This window comes from Topomyia yanbarensis, chromosome 3 (genome assembly GCF_030247195.1).
Source record: "Topomyia yanbarensis strain Yona2022 chromosome 3, ASM3024719v1, whole genome shotgun sequence".
NCBI classification, from domain to species: Eukaryota; Metazoa; Arthropoda; class Insecta; order Diptera; family Culicidae; genus Topomyia; species Topomyia yanbarensis.
Genome location: NC_080672.1, coordinates 89,634,440 through 89,654,302, shown reverse-complemented (window position 1 = coordinate 89,654,302; position 19,863 = coordinate 89,634,440). Strand labels below are relative to the sequence as shown.

General features: G+C 37.0%; 1 protein-coding gene across 3 annotated transcripts in view; it reads left to right on the top strand.

Moving 5' to 3' along the window:
- Nucleotides 1-7,942: 7,942 nt before the first annotated feature.
- The window catches only part of LOC131692650 (leucine-rich repeat neuronal protein 3), an 816,296-nt gene continuing 804,375 nt past the window's right edge, over nt 7,943-19,863 (top strand). For all 3 annotated transcript variants that reach the window (XM_058979812.1, XM_058979809.1, XM_058979811.1), the window contains exon 1: nt 7,943-9,194. The gene's annotated coding sequence lies outside the window, so the exon portion shown is untranslated. The remainder of the gene's footprint in view (nt 9,195-19,863) is intronic.

Sequence of the window (19,863 nt, the reverse complement as noted above, 5' to 3'; positions counted from 1 at the left end):
GGTAAAACTGGTTCTAGACCAACGAAGTCAGTCTCAGCGCCAGCTCTAGCTAATTCCAGCAATACCGGAACAACCGAGTACCCATAGAAAATAGATAGCAATTAAAATGCTAAGTTTTTCGATTTGAATTCGAAATGCGATTACTAATTTCGATTTCGAATTTGCTGAACTAAGTGCTTTCAAGGCAGCCTGACTGTCAGCACAAAAATAGACTCTTTTACCGCAAATTCCCTGTTAAAGTGCTCATTTTACGCTAAGCAGAATTGTGATAATTTCTGCTTGGAATACGGTACAGTATCTATCAAGCGAATAACATTGGTTTAATCTCATTTCTCGACAATAGATACCACCACCGACTCGGACCTGGAACAAAGAATCGTCAGTATAACAAACTACGTATTCTTAAAGTTCGCTTTATCCAGCCAGACAGCCATTCTTCACGAAAAGGAATTCTCACATTGAAAGTATTAAAAAGAAAACTACATGTGAGTGTAAGGTCACTGGGAACACTGGCTCTGTAAACTCGTCCCAAGTAACCACTTGGGGCCACAGTCTTGTGTGGCTAGTTGCATGATTTATTGGGTGACTGTTCCAGAGCGGAGTAATCTTAAGACGGTATGTACAAGAAAGTGATTCTTGTTAAAGAAACAAATATTGTCAAGACTGCCTCTAGAGCAACAGTAGGTATTGTCGAAAACGTACCAGGGATCGCCGTCAAGACCATCCTCTGAAGATGGTTTAGCTTGGATTGGATTGTCATGACTTCTCCTCAACTAAGACACCTGTATGCCAGTAATAATCAAACAATTATTGGGTAGATCCACTGAATGTACTTGGGTTTGAGTCCCATTGGCCGAAAGCCATGCAAGATTTCTAAATTCTGAAATCGATGTGAGCTGTCCAATAAGGTTTTGAGTCAAAAATTATTCCAACGTACTTAACTTGAACAACGACAATAATTTCGCTTGTAATCCTTTGTTGCGTGAAAAGCACTATTGATATTTTATTTGCATTAACTGATAGTCTAACATTGAGACACCATTGCTCAACAACACATAAGGCTTGTTGCATCAAATCAAATAGTGTGTAAATGCAAATACCGGTGATCATTATATGATAATCATCTGTGAAACCGTATGTCGGAAACCCAAACTCTTTAAGTTGCCTTAACAAGCAATCGGCGACAAGGTTCCATAGAAGTGGTGACAGCACACCAGCTTGAAGACATCCGCAGACACTCTGTTCCCTCAACTCCACTCGTCTTAATGATGAACACAGAACACAGATATCGGTTGCTGAGCATTGCGTATATCCAGTTCGTGATATATGAAGGTACTCCATGACCTCGTGCTGCTTCCAAAATGGATTCGGAAGACACGTTATCAAAAGCACCTTAAATATCAAGAAAAACTCCCAAGCTTGATTGCTTATGCGAAAAAGTTTTTTCAAAAGTTGTAGACAACATTGTTTAGCAGGGTGGTAGTAGACTCCGCCCGCTGATATGCAAGTTGCATTGCATGCAGCGGGTGCTCACCCAAGCTAACATCCTGAATGTAGTGGTCGAGTAAACGTTCCACTGATTTGAGAAGCAACTGATCGATCTAAAGTTCTTTGGACCCTCATAAGTGACGCGGCCATCTTTGGGAATGAATTATACGATTATTTCCCGCCACGCTAATGAATTGTATCCTGTTGCAAGACTACAAGTAGGAGCATTTTTCAAAATATGCTTGAAGTGTTCCTTTCCTTTTTTGTAGTAGAACTGGAATGATTCCATCCTTTCCCGGAGACTTATAGGAAGCAAAACTTTCAATCGCCCATTTGATCGATTCGGTTGTCACAATTCTACGAGCACATACCCAAGAATCAGAGCTTTCTGAAAAGAGCTCGGGGCAGTCGTCAGTGGTGGCTCCATATAGCCTGAAAAGTGTGTGTGTGTTAAAATGACAGTTCAGTACTACATCTTCATCAGACGAGTTCTCACCATTAGCAGTTGTAATCCAACTGGCATGAAAGTCTATCAATTTCGAAAGCAACTTATTTAATCTGCTAATCTCGTTGCCACTTGAGACATTTGTGCAGAACCATTTCGATCAGAGGATCGAAGGTCATTTCTGTACGCTTTGCGAGCCAACTTAAAGGCCTCCATCCAATCGCTGCATCTGCAATTCCAAGCTCTTCTACATAACTTTTTAAGTCGAACAAGTTCGGTGCTCCACCAAGTACGCATAACTCGAATCAGGCAAGCCTCGTGGTATGCTGCTTCTATGAATGAGTCAGAGCAGCGAGTTACATCTAACAACTCTTCTCAGTCAGCTCGTACACATATTAGGCGATTTCCTACATTAAGTATGTGCAGATTTGTACTGCTTAAGTATTCCATCAATTCGGTGCCTCTCAAATTGCTATCTGAGCTGCCCCAAATTATGTGGTGGGCTTTTGCATCACCGTCGATTATGAGGGGAAAACAATTTCTTTGATACAACTCTTTTGAAATCATCAGAAGGTGATGGTTCATTACGCGGCAAATATGTCGAAAAATAGACGTATTTCTTGTTTATGTTATCAACAGTCATATTGACCGTGACAGCACAAATATCGCGAGTTATGAGGTCCGATATAAGACATGCGTCAATAGCACTAGTCGATAATACACATGCACGAATCATTTCACGCGAATTTGTCATGCCATTTTGTTGAAAGCTACGAAGACGGGGTTAAGTAGCTTTCCAACATAGAAGTTTCGTTTATGGAAACACGATTCTTAAATCAAAGTTATGGAAGCATTTCCTTCCTGCATAAGACGGGAGAGATTAATTTGTACTACTCTAAGCATACTCGAACACAGCACTACACATTTCATCATCAGCATTTGTTGTTCAGCAACTAGAAGATACCAGACATGGCTTATTATCTCCTACAGCGAATCCAAAAATCGATATTAGGGACATGACCATCATTTGAATCCCACGATTAGCAAAGAATCAAACGTCCACTATGTCAGAGATTCGCTTAACCGTTATGTGTCCGACGCGGTACCTTTTTAGGTTTCAATTAATGAAATTCCCATATTTTATCCATAGCTGGAAATTTAAACTTTGTGACATCTTAGAACTTCACTAAGTCAAGCTTTTCAGTTAATAATATTGTTGATATAGTAAGAGGGGGGATGAGGAGGGGCTCCTGTATTATTTTACTACGTAACAGGCCAGCGTGGATTCCTGGGTACCCACAAAAGTAAAATACCAATAACTAATGTAATTTCCAACTAATTTTGATACTTTTTGCTGTTTTGGATTCGGGAACTCATCCACTTTTAGACTTGGTAAAAATGAATCGGATTACTTCATTTGGGTCCCGGGAATCCAGATTTTCGGAAGCATGTTCCAGTGCTGGGATACTATTTGTGAATTTCAATGGAATACTAGCAATATGGGTATCAAAATTCTTGGAATTGCATTAGTAGGCTACCCAAGTAACAATTGAAGTTTTATAGCATGCTACAAGTGCAATCTATGTTTTATGAGTGGATATAGAACTACCATAAAACCTGAATTGTTACTAGGGCATATCTCATGGTTTTGAAATCATTTGGTAATTTGACCCCGGAACGGACATTCCGGAGCAGGTTTCCACGGGGCCGTGAGTGGCCATTCCATTCGAATTCCATTTTTCAAACTACCTTAGGGTCCCATAATAACAAATAACACACTTCCGAGACTTTTTGAAGAGTTTTGATACTCATATTGCTAGGACATTAATAAAATTCACAAATCATGCCCTAGTACTTAAACATTACTCCGGAAAATCCGGAATACCAAGAATACCAGATCCATTTATCCTGTTAAATTTTACAGAATCAAAAAGTGAACGAGTTCCTGAGTCCAAAACATCTAAAAGTGTCCAAATTGGTTGTATGAAGCCATAGTTATGAGCATTTCTATTTATGGGTATCCGGGTACGATCGTTGCACTATGGGAAGGTTCCATACAAACAGGTGGCCAAAAAAATTTTTGTCTCATATTCTTTCGCGAAAAGCTTGTTTGAGTTGTTAATAATGAACGAAACTCATAATGGACGTATCCAGGTTTAAAAACCTTAAGGGGGAGCAGGAGGGGGAGGGGGGGGTTGGTGTAAAGTATTCAAAGTAATTTTTTTTCAAACAAATAAAAAAGAAGGCAATTAAAACATAGTAACAAATAAAAAAGAGGCAGAGTTTTAGTCAATTCAATCACTTTCCATATAATGATGCAGTATTTGAACAATATTTTCGTAAATTTTCATTGGTCAAGTGACAGTGAATTTCCGAAGGCACCTCGAAAAAATGCGATGTGCATCATAACTAAAAATCTACTGGGCCAATCGGTTCGAAATTTTTCACAGTTCTTCTTCACATCATTCTCTTGGTTACTACAAGACCTTTTTATAAAATTATTATTACAACTATTTTTACAAAAAATCAGTAGTAGTTTTTTTTAGAGAAAATGGGACTTTGGCTTCAAAGTATTACGAAAAACTCAAAAAGTGAAAAAAATAAAAACTCAGATAAAATGTGCTTTCTAACCTTCAAACCAATAGTAACGGAGAGAGAATGCATGTCGCAAAAGAGACATAAATATTTCAATTTATTCATTGAATAGAAGTAAATAGAAAGTAGTTTGAAGTGCATAGGCTATTTAGTGATTATTTCAATGTTGAAATGACCAATGAGCTTTAAAAGAAATGTCGCTCTTTCAGTTGATTGCTATGCCAATATATCTTTTTCATATTTATAGCTTGCGATTAATTGTTGTTTCATTTGGAACTCTTGTTCCGGAGATATAGCATAATGAATCCTATATAAACCAATATCACGAAAACGAAATAGTTAAAACTATTAGAATAGGTATTGAAATACATATTCTATATTACGAGTGACCATAAAAAAATTCTTGGCCACAAAACCTGCTTTTGACGATTCCGGGGCTCATTATTATAAGCATGAACATTTTTGAATTTACAAAATTTCAAATATTTGGTTATTTAAAAATTTCAAATATTTGGTTATATTGATCGCGTTAACGGTAAGTTGGAAATTCCAGTACAACTCAGTACCATTTATTGCTACACAGTAATCTTGAATAGCAAAAATGTAGTCAGATAAATTATCTTTTCAATAAAAATTGTAGTCCACGTTCATTTCGTTGTGGAATATGAAGCACTCAACCGAAACATATACTGAAGTACCCTTTTCTGGTCGACTAGTTGAGACTGCCTTTAAAACTTCAAGTGATGCGTTCTCAGTTTAGGGCAAATTCGGGCAACTAAAATCTTCGCTATAAGTTAGAAGATGCATTATCCTTGCATCCCCCATTGAGAATTCCGGGGGACATTGGGGGACTTTTTTTCCCGGATCCAATTTGTGGATATTTTAGGACTTTGAATCGTTATTTTTCATATAACTCCATACCAATGCAATATATACGCATTTTCAAGAATATAATCACAAAGCTGGCATTCTTAGCTTTAAAATGGCATATTTGAACATATGTTTCATTCAAAATTCAGCAAAGATACGAACAGTTGAAAAAACGCACGTGATATTTCTATTTTTCAAATTTTTTACCTTTAGACACCCATATACAGAGTTAAGTCATATATATTTCTGAGATACTCTGGGAATTTCTTAGCTAGAGTATATATAAACATTCAGTATAGAATTAGTTTAAATTGGAGTTGATGTAATTTTCGATTTTTGGCCACATGCCTCCCCATAGTGGCGTTGGCCTGTTAAAAGTGTTTTTTGTAGGACACATAACGGTTAACATTTGAGAAACCCATTTTTTCAGTCGCATTTTACGACGCGGGATCTTGTACCTAGTGGATCTATCTTTACTGAGATACTTCAACTGTCCGGATCCATCACGACCTCTACCCTGGTTTTGTCCGGAGAAAGATAATAGACTGTTTTCAGCCTCTGGACCACAGTCACAGCTGTTTTAGTCGCCTCTTACGACATGCGAACAGAAACCCTGTGTGTCAATTTTTTGCGAAATACTTCTAGAGATGTCAGTCGCCGGATAGAAGTTTTTACCAAAATCTTCTCACAATATTTATTCACATAAACAAGAGTGAATTCAACTTTCGTAAACATTTTTTTTAAATGTCACGAATAAAAAATACAACAGTAATTCTAGTACTTAATAGCGGTGAGCAGTCTGAAATAAAAAAAAATTTAAATGAAAAGATCGGATAAAAAAATGTATAATTACCTACGTAAACTTTTGTTCGTTGAACGAAAATGAATTCGTGAAACTTACGAAATCATTCGTGCTATTTACAAATATTTATTAAAATAACGAAATATTTCGTTCCATTCGCAAAAAATAACTGCAATATCAACGATAACTTTAGTGCAATGTACATTAAATATGTATAGTTACGAAAACTTTCGTTCATCAAGTGGCCATTTTTTAGTTCGTGAAATGAACGAAACCATCTGTTTACAAGGCACGAAAAGACTTCGTTGTAGTAAATGACGAATGAACTTGTGTATTGTAATGAGCACGAGGGTTATGTTAGGGGAAGTATAAGGGAAATCCCATGCAAAACTAGTTTTACTGTTTTTGTCTTCGCAGGTATGTGTGTAACGAGTGTATTCTAGGCGGATTTCGAGAAACTAGAAAGTATTACGTAGCTAACGAAAATGGCCATATTTCAGCTACCGGAAATGATCATGTTTCGGAAAGTCGTACCGAAGAACAAAAATCCTCCGAACTATTAAGAGTTACGCCACATTGAACAATCTTGGATAATCGTTAAAGGGAAGATGTTGATGTCAATTTAAATGCGTTTCATCAATTGTAGGTCGAGTATCAATGAAATAGAAAATAGGGCCAAAATAGGCTTTTTACCGTTGTATATTCATATAACAACATATCCAGCGTACGTTAAATTATGTTTGACCAATTTTTGACCGTTTCACCCCGCACTTCTGCATATGCCAAGTATTTTAAGTGATGGCACATGACTTTATTGGAATTTAATTTCCACTTTAATAAAAAATTAGCCATGCGTGATTGTGAAGAAGATCAGTGACCTTAATATAAAAAGAAAGTATTATAAAATATTTTGAATCGAATGCGGTTAATTCTTATCCAAACACTTTTTCTACTGCGTGATATTCGATACCTTCGGCCACCGATATCCTGGTTAATGCTACTCATGCCAAACTGGTATCAAGTTGCGTCAATTTTCTACCATTGAAAGAGAGTGGGAAGGATGTTATTGAAATATTTCAATCCGTTTATTATGATCAGAGAAGTTAAAAAAACAAGAGCGTCAGACCCTCATTACGCGAGCGGGAGCATAAAAGCATCTCGTTTCGTTAAGTTTCAGTTTGTTTTTGTTTTCCCCTTCTCACCAGTGACTAGCACTCACCGGTGAGCAAGATCAGATCAACTCGCCCATTCTGCTCAAGAGCGGATTCGCCCGCTCCAGTTGTGTTCTCTTCTTCTCTGTACTTAGTTTGTGCTCTTTTCTTCAAAGTTTTGCGTCATATCGGCCGCAAAAATCGACCAATCATGGAGAGAACCTCGACACCTGTAGTCTCTCTGTGCACGTTTAACTCGCATCAACCAGAAAAATAACTCAACCCCCAGCTGCTCTCTCTCCCATACCTAATTTTCTCACCGATGCACCCGAATGCATCATTTCGCCACTCACGTTTCACCGTACGCGAAAGCGAACCGTTCGCTTATCGCATCCACCATGAACCGAACAGCCGGGCCTCCTCTCGCCGTATCGCCTCATCCGCGTGAAACGACTGCGAAGAAACCTGTCCTTCGTTGAGCTAGCAGCTTCTAGCTTGGCTGTAGGTATGCACGCCGCTGTATGTCGCCTGTCGGTGATCGGTGTGTTGTTTTGCTTTATGCCCGACCATCATCGCCAGCACACAACCAAGCTGGAACACGCTCCTCAGTAGAGATTCGTCCTCCGTTCAATGTGGTACAGTGGGACCTATATCGTGAGTGTTTTCTGTCCGTGCGGCGTTCGACGGTTTTGGCTTCGCGCATCAGCGTGTTCGATAGTTCGCGTGTTTTTGTTCCATGCGTTCGCGTTCCGAAACGAGTGACGTGATCAGTGGAAGGCAAATAATCGGTTGAAAGTGCACCATCTGATAATAATAATAAAATAAAATAAAAACTCGGAACGGTGCCGGATAGTTGTTTGGAGTGAAACCAAAAAAATAAAAACGATCGAAGTGTTTGGGGGATAATCAATTTATATGACGATGCATGTGTGTACGTCTCTCCCGGGAAGATAAGAGTTCAATCAAGTGAGTCACGGCGCTGATTAAATTACGTGAGTGCAGAGTTGAAAAGTTGATTTGTGACATTGGAGTTTGCTGGTTAAGAAAGTGTGTCTGTGTTTTTTCTCGGAATTCGGCAATTTAGAGAGTTGCTGCATTAGTCAAGGTCAGTGTTGCTGAAAGTAGTTATATCCAGTGATTGAAACCTAATTATTCATCTGTCAGTTCAATGGAATGTGTCTATCAATTGGCTATTAGATGTTGCGTCAGTGATGTTTTGATTGAAAATTAGTGATCGCTTTATGCAATACAAGTGCGTGTGAGAGAAAATCAACCACTGTGTTGAAAATGCTGCAAAGCAGCAAATGTGATTGATTATTAGTGGTATCCCGAATATTCATGAGTTAAAATCCGGCACAAATCCCTGATTTAATTCAGCGATAAAAGCCCACGAAAAACAACCCGTTAAGGTTTTTTTCCAGTTACAAGCCGGACGCGTGCTACTGGTGTTCCATTCACGCTAATAGGATTCATAATTAGTGCTTGGGAAAGCGTACCTGGTGAAGGCGATAGGACCAAAACCGGCGACAGAACCCACTTTATCCTGTCCGAACCTAGATCCATATAAGTGAGCAAAGGGAGAATTACCGTAGAAAAAACCTATCCCCACGAAACCTAATCCGTTTGCTGCATACAGACGTAATACCCGAAAATAACAATTGTCGCCCAGTTCACCACCCACTTTAGGAAGTTCTGTGTGTTTGTCTGACTCGACTCGACGATCTACCGGGAAAAAGTGAGTGTAGTGTCTGTTCCCTGTTCCGGAGGAAAGGAGATTTCGCGCTGAAAAAGCCGGTGTGCAGTGAACCAGACAGCGAGAAGGATTAATTTCCATAAATCAAATGTAAGTAGAGGACTTTTCCCCTAATTTCCTCCTCCCGGTGTGCCGGGTGCGTGTGATTGTAGAAACCGTATTTAATTTTCTCAATTTCAAGCGAGGGACCCCCCCCCTCATCCCCCTGGGGCCTAAGTTGTCATCCGATCCCGTAAAAGATTCTGCCAACATCCTGCCTGGCCATACCCTGTGAGGACTTACCCGTGCACTGCTCCTACTGCTGCCTGAGTGCTGGAACCCTGCTCCGACCAAGCGGAAAGTAAAAGTTTTGGCTGCGATTTTTCTTTCCGGTCTTTGGGAGCCCGGTTCCGGGGAACTTCTTATGAAGTGTACGATAATGAACTGGGGGTTGTTAATTTTGAGTTGGCACTTGTTTGTTGTGCTCCGAAAAGCGACGGATTAGGAATGGGAGGGGATGGGGCTGGGTTCAAAGTTTCGATATCGTTGGGTTGTTGGGGTGCACACGATGGGGTCTGGGGGAACGTATGTGAGCTGGGTATCGGTATGGGAATGTTTTCGGCTGTGCTAGTCGTTTATCTAATCAGGGATTGTTTTTAATATATATGATAGGACCGGTAGAGTTAATATTTGTGTTTGAAAGAATATGCATGTCACGAAATTGTTGGTCGCATGTGCGCCATATTCCTACATTTCTGTATTTGAGTTTCTAGTCAAAAGTTGAAACCGACAAACAGCTGTACATTTTTGAGGGATTCAATTACATTATACATAGAGCTTCCAAAATGGGTATTTGTTTATATGTGCTGCAATAATATTGCTGATTGGGGTCTTATTGATACAAATCTGCTAAATAGCATAATGAGGTCTCTTCCAAAGGAACACCCTCTCCTATTTAATATCATGGATGGTTTGACTCACACAGAAGACACTTGAATAATGAACGTAGTAGTAAAGTTTACCCTTAGGAGAAAAAAAAAGAAATTGTCACGAACCTAGTAGCGCTGAGAATTTTTCCTGGTCGGGAGTCGCACATCTGACTGATTTACGAAACCGGTGCTTGATACTTCCTACCGTCATACCATAGGTCTCAAACCATAACTAATAGCATAACCAAACATGTTACTTGGCTGTTTCCATTACTTATGACAAAGTATAAGATTTTTTTTCCGCTGCAGCAAATCCCTTGCCAGATCTTAAGTATCCATGCAAATTGATCAGAACGAGATTTAAAATTTGCTTTCATGGTCGAGTAAATTTTATGCTCGAGCTTGTATTTTGAATGTCTTCGAATACGGTCTTAATTCATTTAATGTGAAGATTGAGAATGCTCGGACATCTAGGAAAGATGATATTCAGTACCACTTTCATATTCCGAGCAGTCTAGTTAAGTCACGTTGTGTTCATTACGATTTTATCAACCAGTGAAGAATTATTCGGAGCGAGTTTGCAGGATGATAAATCATGAACGCAGACTGGGGAGTAGTGGAGTGAATTCAATATTTCAAGTTATTTCAAGTTTACAAGTGAGTCAATATTTGACTCACTTGTAGTTCCCAATTCGACAACTGGTATAGTAGCACCAGAGACTCTCAACTGCCGAACAAAACCCTGATAAGTTATTGTTCTCGGTATAATAGAATGAGTTACCTTGGTACCTCGATATGTCATTTAACTCAGTCCTTGGCACAAAAAGCTTTTAAAAATTTCAATCTAGTGTTTGAGTTATTGTTTACTATTGACATAACGAATTCCTGAGAGCAGCAATAAAAGTACTGAAAAATCTCCGTTGTTTTGGAACAAAACGATTCCAATCGCATTCCGCCGATAGATAATCATTGAATGTCGAACTTATCTTATTTTGCGTCATGATTATCATTACTTTACTTTCAGAAGATTACAGAAAGCAAAACTGGTGCCATCGTGAAAAAACTTACAAAGTCACGTGCCATTCCTTTGAGATCATTGCAGGATATCCGCTATCCTAGTCTCTGGTGGTACCCGTCACTATCCAGTAATAATAACAACTATCAATTCATCCAGTCAATCTACGCAAGTAGGTTATGCTTTAAAAATTGGACATTTATAAAAGAAGGGATTCCAAGTGTATTTCCAAAAAATCTATAAATTTTTTTAAAAAATGTCTGGAGTTGTCTGGATGGCCCAATTTTTTTGAAAATGCTTCATTGCTCGTCTATGAGCTGTACCTGTTATTTTTCAAATTGTCTGGATAAAACCCGACAAATTCTCTGAAATCTGGATCAGATAAAAATAAATCTCTATGTCTGGACAACGCTTCAAAACCTAGAAGAATCCAGATAAATCTGGAAGGTTTGCATCCCTATCTTGCACATTGTAAAGATATTGAGCACACTTCTCGTTACTTACACCATTTAGGTCGTGAGGAATTCTCGTGGAATGCCTCGTGCGTGCATTGTAGCTCTTGCCGCGTATCTCAGCTTGCAACTCCCGATATCTGTGCTGTTCGAGTTACTCACGCTAATGGTAATATTAAGGCTTTCACGATCGGAATTTGAATAAACAATAATGCATGTTAATTAACTTATTAAAATTTAATTAGTATAATATAGAGAAAAAATGTTCCGCCAAACTTTCGATTTATCGAATACGAAATTCAACTTCATACATCAGATTCTGGACAGCTACCTCGCCCACCTTGTTGACCACAAAACGACGTTTGCTTTAGCTGTTTCTCATTTTCAACAGTTATTTGGAGCTTGACAAAAGCATGGTTCAATAATTCAGGAAGCAAGCGCATTGCGCTTCATTGCTTTTTCCCTCATTTGAATATTTGTATATTGGTCATGGAATAAATTAGGGTTCCTAGTACCAACCTTTGTTGGCGAATACCGGTTCTACGGTATTGAAGCCCGCAGTGCCGGTAGAACCAGTAAAAAATCAGTACTGGAGCATGTCTGTCAAAAAAAATTTAAATAATATCAGACGAAATAAAATGTTAAAAAGATACTTTAATTGGTAAGCTATGCTTCAGTCTACCTGCTTGTCTGGCCCAGATCAGTAGCAAAAATTTACTCTTTTGTAGATATCAATAAAGCAAGTAATCAATGTATATACTTTGTTGATTATCCACTGCACTGACAGTACAGTATCGTTCCTTCGGTTACGCAGTGAAAGCAGCAAACTACAGAAGTGAAACGTGCCTCTACTTCGAGAATTGTATGGTTGCGACTGACTTTAAACAAATCAAATTCGACTAAATGTGCGGTTGGTGGAACAGTTTCAAAAGGTATCAGGGCGTTAGAAGTGTAACCGAGGCTGGAAGCGTTAGTGATTTCAAAGATGAAATCCAATTGTCGGTTGGCTTTTGACAGAATATCGTCATAGTGGAGTCTGAAATGAAATACATTTCACGATTCAGAATAATGCCAAGGTTTTTAACACCAGGCCCAACGAGAGGGGATCAGCGAGAGTTATTGTCCCGGATCCTTTTTGGGGGCCCGCATTTTTATCTGAAACAAATTTGGATGGATAAAGGTTGGAAGAAAAATGTCTGTATTTATGTAAAAGAAAATATTTTTCCCGTTTGTGAATTTTGCTTAGTACCGAGTGTTTGGTTCTTTTATCAAAAGACCGTTTCGGTTCACATTGCTCGTCGGTAAACAGAACCTCTGTACTTACTATCGAGACATCACTCGGTGCTAGGTAGTTGTTTAGCATTTACGCAACACCGGTGTGACTTTTTGTTTTTTTTGTGTCCAGCTAGCTCCAATTTGGTACTGGATTGGACGTATATAACTGAGTCAAAATCTCCCAAGAATGTACATGATTTTGCGTTGGTCTAGCTTTCCTGTAAAATTTTTTTTGTGGGTTCATGAAATTCGAATTATTTTCAAAGTTATGGCTATTTAATTTTTTAACATGAGCTTGGATTTTATTTTATTAGGAACAAAAATGCTGCCTACCGATAACTACCGGTACACTTTTGGTGAGTCTACTGATTTTAAAGAATTCAATTTGGCCACCCTGAGTTTCGTTACGTATTCCACCATCATTGCTCTTTGAGACTACATTCGCATGAGGACTGTAAACATGCAACCAGTCGCAACATTTTAGTCGCTCTTCATAATGTATCTCTGCTGTTTTGTTGCCTCTTTTCTACACTAGGCTGTCCTAAAATTGCATTAAGTTAGAAAACTTGAGATATCGCCATCTAAGTATTATAAGCGTATTATAATAAGGGTATTATAAACAAGTTTTGGTATGTCAACAGCTGTTGGAAGTTATGCAGAGCTTGTAAATTGAAATGAATTTATAAACAAAGAATTTGTTGTGAAGTATTTTAAAAAACACTTAAATCCTTTCACCTTTTTATAGGTTTTTAAACATGTCAACAATTAAGCTTAACGTTAATATTTATTGCTTTGACTTGATCCCACAAATGATGGTTGCTATAAATAAATATTTTGGAGATATATTAAACTGTTTAAAAGTTAGTGTTGAAGCCTTTGGAGAGGCTTAGACCAGGAAATTTTCGCTGACCTGGGGGGGGGGGTGTACTTTAACCACTTTTTTGTTACCTAATGAGTGAAAAAGGAACAAGTATATACTCTTTCATTCCTTTTGTATTGCGTCAAAAAATAGAAAATTACTAAAAGTATCTCACAATCACCGTAGAGTGTTATGTTTTGGGCAAGCTTAGTGCGTACCACTCTTCCATGGCGTTAAAATAAAGCTGCAGATTTTTCACGTTTGAGAATGGTTTTGCCAGTTTAATCAGGTGTAGTAATTCACTCCCCCGGCTAAGTACCAAGAAAACAAAAGCACCAGCTACTCTCGCTGTGGAGGATAAGTCGAACGAGCTTTGCTTTCCTTCACAACTAAAAGGAGAAGGAGAGCAAAGGAGGTAGGACAGCGGCATCACATCGGAAGCACTATGTGGTGTCGGTTATTCATCACCAGAGGTCCCAACAAAGGGGAAAAGTCACTTCCCTAGCCTTTCGGAAGTCGCACTAGTGCACTGAGTGCACGCTGATCTGAAAATCTAGCGAATCGTCTTAGCGCACCAGCGGCTGCTCGTTAAGTGGGCCATTTGCGCGACTTCCGGAGGGTTAAAGGTCACTGCAGGAGTAGCAACAACACCGGAAGAATTCGTTTGATGTAAATGTAGGCAGGTGGATTAGAACAAATCCACCATACCTTTGTACAGCTGCGTATAAGTCCCACTAACAATGAAGGGATTTTATAAAATTGCAGCAAAACAACTTTTTTCACCATTTTGAGTGACTTAGTGTGATGCAAAATTTAAATTATAGTATATAGTGAAAGATTAGTTCCTTATTTTATATCAAAGTTTGATCTGTTTTTCATTTTCATTGTTTGGCGGACGAGATCAGCAAGTTCGCCACCTCGAAACGAAGGGTTAGTCGGGAAAAATAAATCTGAACCAGAGTAATAGTAAACTTAGATTTTTTAAATACTTTGCAAAGAATCAAATCATTACAAAAAAGTTGAAATTTAGCTTCTTCCCAACCGGGGGAAGTTGATGTAAAACCCGGAGGCCAGAAGTATTCGGGTCAAACCCGGAGTGGTGGCAACCCTATTAAACGTATTTTTGTGTTGCATTCAAGTTTACCTACAGCATACACTAGATCATTGGAAAAGTTCATACAATTTTTATTTACTGTTTGTATCACCTTGGAATCGGCAGTGATGAAAAAGCCCATCACATAATATGGGGCAGTTCAGATATCAATTTGAGAGGATCTGAATTTATAGTATACATAGACAGCACAAATTAGCATACCCAACACAGGAAATCACCCATTATTTGAGAGTTCTGGCAGGGAAGTAGTGTTAGCTGAAATTCTTTGCTCCGACAGTATTACGCATGAATTGACAAACTGACTCGTTTGAAGCGAGTTCGATTATATTTGATCGTTTAAACGTATCATTAGTTATCGTCACGTAGCACGATCCTGAATTTATTAACTGAGACCTCTACGATGTGAGCTTTGCGATTAAATTTTATAAGAGTTTTCCAACGATTGAATCTCCAAGGGGCTTAGACGAGATCTCCAATAATAAAACTCCAAAAGTGTTAAAGAATTTGTTGCATTTATCCACAGTTGCTATATTCTAGTCGAAACAATTATCACATAGCTAATATTCATTGTGTTGAGTATTATTTGTGCGATCTTTGTGAATCCGATTACTAAACCTCACATCTTTTGATATATAAATACCCTACAGTAGAACAATTGCGTGTCCGGATCTGAAACTCAAGGTTATGTCATAGTTTTCTGAGTGGTAAGGAGCTCTAAACATTATCAGTAGGATTAATCATTCCTTCAAGAGCGAAGAATCTAGGCATTTTACAGTTTTATGTTGTGATTGTATTGCGTTGTCATTTACCATTTCCCTACCTTTCTGTTGCCTTGAATTTATATGAGACGACATGACAAAGTGCAAATCGTGCAAGTTTATTCTAATTTCTAATTCCTTATTTGGTTTACTGATTTTGAAGATTTTGTGAAATTTGTGTTCATCACTACATCTGACTAGATCTTGGGCACAATTCTTGATATTTGAGTCACGAGTAATGTGATTCATGTTCATCATTTCAAGATCTTAGTCACGATTCTCGTAATTTATTTTCGCGTTATCGTGATATTTTAGTCCCAAGTAGAGAAATTTATGTTCATGATTTCAGGATCTCAGTAACGAGTTTCGTAATTTATATGCACCTTATCGTGATGTTTTTTCCTGAGCCCATTTTCGAATTTGACACGTGGAGTGATGTGGGTCATGTTCATGATATCAGCAGTTTTTTTATGATATTCGTAATTTGTCTTCACCTTATCGTGATATGCTGTATATTTTGCATTCGAGGGTTAACTGAATCATAAAAGTGTGACAGATTCGCGGTATCTTGTTTCGTGAACTGTATCACAAACACGATTAGGCCAATAAGCATATTGTCAAAATTAACTTTGAGGGGAAATTCCGGATAAACTATTAATCGCCGATTATAAATGGCAGCATTAGGCGAAAAAGAAACTTTTTCACTTTCATAAAATGTTAACATCCATTCTCGGTGAAGTAACAGTTCATTCGGAATTTGCTCTCAAAGTGAATTTTGTGAGTATGTATATTGGTTGTTTACAAAAAAGACGCAAGATTTTATGAATTACTAGCTAATACTCATCGCGCGTTGCTGCGACATTCAACGAAATAGGAGGAAAACACAAACACGCTACATAACAAATGTCTACTACGTATAAATTTTTACGGCAATCGGTTAAGCCGTTTAGGAGTCCATAAATCATATACATACAAACATTGACTTTTATATATATAGAAGATGGATTATACTAGGAATAATGAATCTATTCACGTTTTCAGGAATGATACTTTGATTTTGTGAACTATTTCACGAGTACGAATGGTCAGTCGTAACTAATTCGCTAGAAATCACGAATTAGTTCATTTAAACATAATAATATTTTCCGATTTTACTATTTCACGAGCATGAATGGTCAGTTGTGACAATTATACTAGGAATCAGGAACTACTTCATGTATACATGAAAAATATTTCATGATTTTCCGAAATATTTTATGAGCACGAAAGGTGAAATGTGACTGATATACTAGAAATCATGGACGTTATTGTTAATTATATCACGAGCATGAATATTGAATCGTGACTAATATATTAGGAATCATGAACTAGTTCACGATAATTGAAAGGATTCATGAAAAATATGTTTTGATTTTTTGAACTAATTCACAATCACGAAAACCAGATCATGCTCAAGATGCAATAAATTACGTCATAGAGTCGGAATTTGGATAATGTTCTTAAATCTAATAATATTTATAAAGTTGTGAACTAGTTCAGATACAGAAAATCGATTTGGTATTCTCATGGCGAAACCGTGACTGAAGTTCGCAAAACAAAAAACGAATATCTCCACCAATAAAAGCATTATGTAGGCGTTACTTGGAAATAAAACACGTGTTTTTTTCATGATCATGATTTCGTTCCTCAAAACAATATTGTTCCAAAATGCATAGATTTTTATTCACGATTTCTGGAACAATGTTTGTACCGTGTACTGCAGTTGGGTCAGATTTAAAACAAAAATTTTAATTCCTTTCAAAATTGTTATGTACTTAAGTATTCTGCCAAAGAAGCTAATAATCTTTCTGAAAGGCTGAGCAAAACAATTTTTTTTGTTGGTTGCACGTATTTTTGCTTGGTATTTTTTTCAATTTATTAATTTTTGAAATTTTATAGGTTATAAAAATGAACACTTTTCAATCACTGATAACTCAGAAACAATTTAATATATAGGAAAAAAATTGAATAAAAAATGCGTTTTCAAATGAACTTACCAAAAAAAATTACAATTTTTTTTGTTGTATAACTTATGAAATTTAGAATTATTAGAAACAATTTGTTACAAATTGACTTTTTTTAAAGTAGGACAATTTTTTTACTTATTATTTTCTTTGAATATTAAGAACCATGTTAGAAAGATTGAGAGAAAATTTAAGAGTGGATATAAAAATATTTAACGAGATATTACAATTATGAACTTAAAAGAAGGCAATTTTACACAAAACGTCCAGTGATAGGCGTTTTATAATCGAAATATCTCGTAGAATACTTTGAGTTCCATTCTGAAATTTTCACACAATCTTCACGATATAAATAAAAATTATCTGAAAAAGTTGAAAAAAAAATTTGCTTAGCTTTTAAGAAAGATTATTTGCTTCTTACATTTGCAGAATACATAAGTTACATAACAAAAACAAATATTACAAAAAATACCGTGACATCATGCGAAAGCATAGCTTTCATTATGTAATGCTTTTTTCACAAATCTAATAGTTTATAAGTTATCGGTGATTGAAAAATATTCAATTTTGTAAAATTTAAAATTTAAAAATATTTTATAAAGTTCAAAAACTCATAATTTAAAAAAAAATCAAATTCAGCTAAAGCAAAAAAAAAATTCTTGTCAATAATTTTTAGCTGAAGAATGAATTTTTAGCTAATGAATGAAGGGATCTAAAATTTTAGTTGTGAATCTGACATACAAGGACCCTTATTTTGTAAATTTATTACTTTTTTGGTCGTATCCAAATGTTAGAAGAAAGGTTTTTTTAAATGTCGCACGGATAACATTTTTTTTTATAACACAATTATATAAAGATGTTTATATGAAAATTTCAGAATAGAACACGAAGTTTTTTGGGATATATTTCAATTATAATAGGCCTATCACTAAGCGTTTAGTGTAAAGTTGTCTTGGTTTAAGTTTATGATTGTAATATCTCGCAAAGTGTTCTGATACCCCTTACCAAATTTTCACGCAATCTTTTTAACAAGATTCTTAATATTTAAAGAAACTAATATGTAAAAAAAATTGTCACAACTTTAAAAAAAATTCAATCTGTTTCTAATAATTGCAAATTTTATATATTATAAAACAAAAAAATATTTTTGTAAATTACATATATCTAATCGCTTCCGAGTTATCAGTGATTGAAAAATTAGTTTAAGAAATGTTTATGAAAAATGAAACTATATAAATAGTTTCATTTTTCATAAACATTTCTTAAACTAATAACTTGAAAAGAATATCAATTTCAGCTCAAACAAAAAATACCTGTCAATTTTTGCCTTTCTCATATAGAAAGGTTATGCAATCACTCTGAAAAACGTCAACCTAATCCCGGCCCGGAGGGCCGAGTGTCATATCCCATTCGACTCAGTTCGTCGAGATCGGAAAAAGTCTGTATGTGTGTGTATGTATGTATGTGTGTGTGTGTATGTGTGTGTGTGTGTATGTATGTGCGTATGTGTCAAATAATGTCACTCATTTTTCTCAGAGATGGCTGGACCGATTTGCCCAAACTTAGTCTCAAATGAAAGGTGCAACCTTCCCATTGGCTGCTATTGAATTTTGGATCGATCGGAATTCTGGTTCCGGAATTACGGGTTTCAGAGTGCGGCCACACAGAAATTTCTCATAAAAACTATAGGAAAAATTAAAAATAGAATTTTTATTTTTGATGATAAATGTGTTCAAGGTGCATGAAACGTCGAGATTTGATGCAAACTCGAAAAAAAAATTTGACTACGATTCACTTTTTTGGATTTTGGCACATTTTTGCCTTTCTCATATAGAAAGGTTATGCAATCACTCTGAAAAATGTCAACCTAATCCCGGCCAAATTTTTTTTTCGACTCTTTTAGGGTTTCTGGATTTTAACAGGGGCGTAGTTGATGGTTTACGGAGAGGGGTTACACCCCCCCCCCTACTGTTCGCGCCCCTCCTTTAAAAATCTCCTTAAATCACCCCTCAGACCACCACCTCATACCCCTCCCTTTCAACCCCATCATCTTTAAACCACCACTATATTACAAAGCATACCAATTTAAGCTGGGGAGTCGTTCGTTCATGGGATTTTCGCCCTCCTCACATACCCACCCCTGCATGACAAAATGAGTTTGCAAGGAGATAACATTGATCTAATGCTGATTAGGCTAATGGAGTATGATATTTTTTTGTTTCAAGTGTTTCACCGTCGACACGTAGCTCATCAAGTTCGTGGCTGGCATGCCATTGTGTATAAGTGCAAAGTGTACTAAGAATGTAATGGACATTTCCACGATTATGTTGAACATAAAAAGCCTCCGTGCCATAGTTTAGAGAAATGAGAAAGGC